Consider the following 7,283-nt stretch of genomic DNA (forward strand, 5'->3'; position numbering starts at 1 on the left):
CAATGATCTCCATGTTCTCTTGAAATCACAAGCAAACTAGTCATACTGAAAAAAACCCCTCTGGAACTGAAGTTAATGTATTTACTCTTCAGAAATCTTCATCCATATCTACACACAGAGACTGGAAGTGAATGTTTACAGCAGCTCCACACATAACACAAAACAGGAAACAAATTTCCATCAATTGGTGAATGGATGAATAAATTATGTTTTCTATACCATGAAATATCACTCAACAATAAAAAGTAACAAACTACTTATACAAGCAACAACCTGAGTGAATCTTGAAAGCATGATTGGTGCTAAATTAAATAAAGAAGGCACAAAGAACACACATACCGAAAGAGAAAGAAAAGACAAGAAACCAAGAGAAGTTAAAAGAAATGAGAGGAGAGATGTATCTCAGTTGAATCAAAAGACTCAACAGATCACAAAAAATTTTGAAAGCCATATTAAAGATTTTACTCTTGGGAACCAGCAGTTAGCGCAATGGCTATGTCGCTGGACCCCATGTAGTCAACCAAGGTTCACATCGCAGAACCGGTGGCTTAAAACCCACGCCGGGCGCATGTGTGTGCGTGACCAAGATCCTGAGAGGAGAATGGAGGAGAAGGGATTGCGGCGTGGCCATCCCCTCTGGGGGGTGATTTCTCACTTTCTGTCTCTCTGTCTCTGTCTGTCTGGCTAGTGCCCATGCCCTATAGTGAGAAACCTCTCAAGAAAGAAAGAAAGAAAGAAAGAAAGAAAGAAAGAAAGAAAGAAAGAAAGAAAGAAAGAAAAAGAAAAATTTTATTCTTTAAGCCAACAGAAATCAAAGCCAATGGCATTATAAACATATGACATGACTAGATATGCTTATTTAAGATTTTCTCTGGCTGTAGGTCTAAAAGTAGATTGAAGGGTCCACGACAAACTAGACACTCCTTGAAATTCTCATTCCTCTGTTACTTGTTGAGATCAGTCTTTGGGTAAAGGCAGTGAAGGGAGGCATTAAAAATGTTAGGTAGAATTACTAGGGATTATACAAACTGAATTTTATTATGGTAGAGAGAATTCAAAGAACATCCATTTTAATCTTGCCCCTAAGTATGAATTTCTATTTATATAATAATTTATTGGACCAGCCTAGTTGTACAGTTGATAGCAAACTGAACTACAGTGCTGGAAGCCATATGACCAATGGTGGGTTTAGATTCTGAGGTCAGCTGAAGATGCACTGGGAAAATGAATGGAAGAACTGGAGGACTATAAGACAAGACCCGGTTGAGGGTGCTTTCTCGCTCTCTCACACACACATGTGCACATAAGTACTCTATAATGAAAAAAACTAACTTAAAAATAATTTTCTCTCATAATAATGTTGAAGTCTAAAGATATGGTCCCTTCAAAATATGGATTGACACCAAAGTTTTCCATCTTTATTTTTACACAAGAAACTATAAAATTTTACAAAGGGTGAATATATACATTTGATGAAAGTTTGAAAACATCCTGTTAGATGATTCAATGTACTAATCATTGTTCTTATTCTGTTTTATATTAAAAATCATGTTCTTTTTGAGTCAAAGCTTTTTTGCCTAAAATAGGAAAAAGTAAATTAAACTAAACCACAAAATAACAAACTATATACTGAATAAAAATAAAAGAAAATTCACTGATTTCAAGAGTAAATTTATTTGTTCTGCACTTGGATGGCCTTGTGGTTTGCTTTTGTCAAAAGCTGTGGTATAGGCAGCCCCACATAAAATCCAAATTTGAGTGTCAGGAGGCTTTTTTTTTTTCTTCTTCGTCTTGTATCACTTTTAAAATCATGCAACCACCATGCAAATAAACATGAGTGAGCTGAATAATGAGACACCTGACCACATTCTCTGTCATCCCAGCTGAAGCTTGATAACCCACAGATATTTGAGTCAGCCATTCTATACGATAGATCCCCAAAATGTGCTAAGAGTTAACCACAGATATTTGAGCAAGCCCAGCTGAAAGTAGACATTCTTGTAAAGGCAGAATCACACAACTGAAAAGATACCCAAGTTCAAAGCCTAATCTCATCCGTAACCTTGGGAAAGTGTCCTAACAACCTTCTACCTACATGTCTTCACCTCCAAAACAGTTTTAAAAAATAAATGATATTATGTAGGTAAAAATGTATGCCCCACTGTCTGGACAAAGAATAAGCCTATCAAATGGTAAATATACTTGTTCTGAGAGAAAAAGTAGCTTAATTATTTATAAATGCTAAAGTCGTGGGGGGAAAAGAAATAAGGTCAAGTTTCTCGTTTAAGCAATTTAAACCATTATGGTGGTGTTATTCGGCATCTTCACAAGATCCTGATATTTATTTAATATTGTTTCCTACTCCCTTATAATTTGACAAAAGAGATAGAAGCTTAGAAGGATGAAGGTCATTGGTTCAGGTTTGAGGAATTCTGTAACTGGCATGTATCCCTGACACTAATCACCTGTGTGCATTAGGAGGTAGTCTTTTTTATATAGAATGTAGTTTATCCATGTGAAAATGTTAGTTAATCCTTTTCCTAGCACCAACCTTCTCTGCTTTCAATTATTCACATGTTTTATGGAAACCACTATGAAACAATAAATAATACCTTTTGCAATACAATGTGAAAGAGCAGATAACCAATCCTTATATAGAAAATATCCTTGGGTACATACAGGACATTATCAACATCATGGTTGAAGTGCGAGAATATACCAAAAATAACCAAATTATTTTTGCACCTCAAGATTTGTATTCTCATTCTTGTTTCCCCCAAAAAATCAATGCTATGAGCTTATGCATATTCTCTGACCATTGTATTCTTTAAGTTTTATCTTAAAGTAATGAATGACTTTTAATTCTTTGGAATCATGGAACCCTTTGAAAACATGATAAAAGCAATGAAAAATGTCCCCAAATATGTATATGCACATATGCAAGAACATACAAAATTTTAGAGGGTTCACATACTCCCAAAATATATTCATGGTTTTCCAGGTTATAATTTGGGGTATGAAAAAATTCTACCACTAGCAGATAACTAAGTTTCTATTCAGGGCAAAGGTTTTCTAATAAGAGATGAATAACAGAGAGATCAAATAGCATTTTTACAGCTGATTCCTAATCTACACCTGCAAAATTTGATCTCTTTATTTCCTATACAGTCCACCCTTCTGGTTTCTGCAGACAACATTTTAGAATCAACCTGCTCTGTTTCTCTCCTATCTGCTTTCACATTTTTAGGAAATCCTGATATCCATTCTTTCACAATTTGTCCTAAGCCTAATCACTTCTCACTGCCTCCACTGCTAGCACCCTGGTCCAAATTACCATCATCCTTTGCCAATGTATTGCCACAGCCTTCTGACTAGGCTACCCCTTATCCTCTACACTGTTTCCTTAGTACTGCAGCCAGTATGGTCCATTAAATACATACATAAGTAAATAAACAAACAAAAACATAGTAAGATAATGTCACTCTGTATTTAAAACCTTGTAAAGGCACTCAGTTTGTCTAAAGTAAAGACATAAGGACCAGGAGGCTATTCATTGTCTAGTCCTCCCTCACCTACAGGAGCTTGTCTTCTAGCTTTGATGACTCACTCCCTACTTCATTCATCTCAAGCTTGTTGACTTTTCCACTATTTCTAAGCTTCCCATCCCTTCTCCAGATCAAAAATATTTGAACAGCCCATTCCCTCCACCTGGTACACCATCCGGATGTGGAGTGGCTCACCCATTTACTCCCTTGATTTTCCTCTCAGATGTCATTCTCTGACTGAGACCCATTTTAATCACTCTTTTTCTAAATTCCATGCCCACTTGCTACTAATAGTCCCCATCCTTATTACTTAGATTCTGTTCCATCATTTCCTATGTCTGTTACCATATTCTAACTACTATTTCTCAAATTTACCATCCGTTTCTCCTTTCAGAATGCAACATCCACAGGCAAAATATTTTTCTATTTTGTTTACTGCTGTTTCCTATACCGGACAGTTTATAGTAACTTGTGGGCACTCCATAAATATTTGTAGAGAGATGGGTTAATTACATGTGTATCTTGAAGCCTTTTTCCCCCTAAAGTACTGTCTACTGCTAACCTAACTCAGAATTTTCAAAACAAAAAACTGTTCTCAAGTGGACTAGTCTACTACAGGAAAATCAAATAAAAGACAGTACTCATTCTCAACACCTCAAGTCCATCTTGAATTTGAAATAAATTGCCAATTATGTATCATTGTTTATATATGTATAAGCCCAGAAAATGTCATAGCCAATTATGTTAAAGCATCTAATATAGAATAGCTCATCAGGGTGCGTCTTCTAATAATCTAGTGCTCTGTTATCTACACCGAAAGAAAAAAAAAATCTATGGAAGGGGACCAGCAGTTAGCATAATAGTTATGTCGCTGAACTCCCATGTAGTCTACCGCAGTTCAAGTCTCCAACCCAGTGGCTTTAACTCACGCTGTGTGCGTGTGGTGTCCGCCCAAGATCCCAAGAGGAGAATGGAGAAGAAGGGATTGCAGTGTGGCCATCACCCCTCGGATGTGATTTCTCACTTTCTATTTCTCTGTCTCTCTCTGTCTTTCTGGCGAGCACAAGTGTCCTATAGCCAAAAAGCTCAAAAAAAAAATCTATGGAAGAAATGTCCCTCTGATAACTGAATTTGAGTACCAAAAGTGAAAATATTATAAACTATTTTTCTTTTTGTTTTGTTTTGTTTCCTTTTTTTTTTTTTTAGGCTTTTGCCATACAGTATGTGTACTTGCCAGAGGAAGCTAGAGACAGTGAGAGAGAAAGTGAGAAATCACCCCTCAGCCCAGAAGAGATGGCTATACTGCAATGACTATACTGCAATCCCTTCTTCTCCTCCATTCTCCTTTCAGGATTTTGGGTATGCACACAGACTCACCCTGATTTTAAAGCTGCCAGGTTCAGGACCCGAGCCACAGTCAGCCCTGTGGTAGTCCAGCACCTTAACCATGACAGCACCTATTGGCCTCGAAAATATCATACACTATTAATCTGGATAGCATAGAGTAGAAAAACTACAGGAGTCAAAAAACAAGTCACATTTTGTGTCCTCTTAATTTTTCCACAATATAAGTGAATATGTGACAGTCCAGCACAAATGTCTGACTGAATTTAAAATTCTAGATGAGGACAAGCTACATTATTGGATGGGATCTGATTTCCGTGTGTGTGTGTGTGTGTGTGTGTGTGTTTGGCATGGCAACGATCCTTTTAGAGCCAGGCCTGACTCCGTATCCCCATCTACCAGTATCTGAGGTCACTGAGAGCCCAAACTGCTGAGCCACTCCTGAGTGTTTACCAGGTGCTTACCTTGACTGGAAAGTCCACTTCCTGGAAACAATGTCTTCTCCCTTTTTTCTGGATCTGTTGAACCCTTTATATGCATTTCCTCAAAAGCCCTTTGGGATGCCTCCTTTACAGCAGCCCAGACATAAGTACCTCCGTCTCCAAAGACATAATTAGAGAACACTTGGGGATTTGGAATGGTATATTAATTGGAATGTGATAAAATAAGTATTTTATTAAATATTTGATTTAATAGAAGTAAATTATCTCTTGATAGAGCTAAGTCACAATATAATCATTGAATGTGTCTGATTGATTTTTTTCCAAATCACATTGCTTAGAATTTTCTGGAATGTGTCTTGTGGTCCACATTCTTTTTCTCTTTGCCATAGGCTCTTGTCTCTATTCAGACTACCCTTCCATGACTCTTCTATTGGGAAATTACTATCCATTCCTGGTACTGTAGTCTGAATTGCATCCTCCCAAAACACATATGCTGAAGCTTTACCCCTACTTCCTCAGAATGTGATAGTAATTGGAGATCAGACTCGTAAAGAGATGATTATGTTTAAAAAAGGCAGTTAGAGTGAACCACAATGCAAGTTAACTAGTGTATGTTAAGAAAAGGACACTTAAGCCCAGCCACAGTGGCATACAGCTAAAAATCTGTACTGCGCAGCCTGTGACAACATGGGTGACCTGGATTTGAATCCCAGTCCAACCTAAAGGCTAGTATGGGAGTGTGTGTCTGTAATTCCAGTGACACAGGGGCTTGAGGCAGAAGTATCATTATATGGTAAGATTTTGTCTTTAAAAAATAAAAAAGAGAAGAAAATTTAGACATATAGACACCAGGGATGTGAGCCCAGAAAGAAAAGACTATGTGTGAACACAGCAAGATGACAGCCACCCCAGAGCCAAGGAAGAAGACCTCAGAGGAAGGCAACACGCCAGAACCCTGAAGTTAACTTCTAAGCTCCAGAACTGAGAAAAAAAGAAATGACTGTGTTTTAAGCCACGGAGACTGTCCTAACTTGTTATGGCATTCTGGACAGATTAATACACTCAGTTACCAACACTAGGTCATATTTATGTTGAAACAATCTTATATTTTATATGTAAAAACACTATCAAAATCAGTTATTGTTGAGCATTACAATAAATCTCTCATCATTAATTTATATATAAAACTAAAAAATAAACATTTATTGATCTTTTATTATTTTCAATCACTGTTTTACCTAGTATAGAATTTCACTCTGAATCTTTCTTTAAAAGGTCAAAAACACTTTTTGAAATCTACTTCCATTCATCATACCTCTCTATCTCTGCATCCTTTTCTACCCATATCTCCATTTATGTCTGCCTCCTATAGATGCTATATTGCTGCCCTGGATTTTTTTTTTTTTTTTATTGAGAGAGATTTTGCTAGAGGGTGTGTGCACTCACCAGAGAGACAGAGAGACAGAAAGTGAGAAATCATCCCTCACCCCCATGGAATGGTCATTTCACAATGCCTTCTCCACCATTCTCCTCTTGAGGTTTTGGGCATACACACATGCACCCTCTTTAAGTTTTAAGCTGCTGAGTCTGGAACTCAAACCGCAGTTGACTATGTGGGAGTCTGCCAGGGACCAGCCTCAGCGGGGGTGGGTTGACTCGACGGAGGCGACGCTGGAAAGAAAGGAAGACTAAGGTCTCGGTGCCTTTTCATGCACATCCTCAGAGATTGCTCTCTGAGGAGTGACAACTGTTAGGAATCATCGTGCCTTTTTATTGAAAATGTGATACATGGAAGTAAATGGGAGAGGGGCTATGTGTACTAATTATCAATTCATAATGTTTTAACAATAGAAACCATTCAGGGTTTGATTAAGGGCAGGTCTATTAATCATCGATACATTTCAACAATTGTTTGATTGATGAAAGCAGGTTCCTGGTAACTTCAAGCAGT

Source organism: Tupaia chinensis, unplaced genomic scaffold (genome assembly GCF_000334495.1).
Source record: "Tupaia chinensis unplaced genomic scaffold, TupChi_1.0 Scaffold000709_1, whole genome shotgun sequence".
NCBI lineage: Eukaryota > Metazoa > Chordata > Mammalia > Scandentia > Tupaiidae > Tupaia > Tupaia belangeri.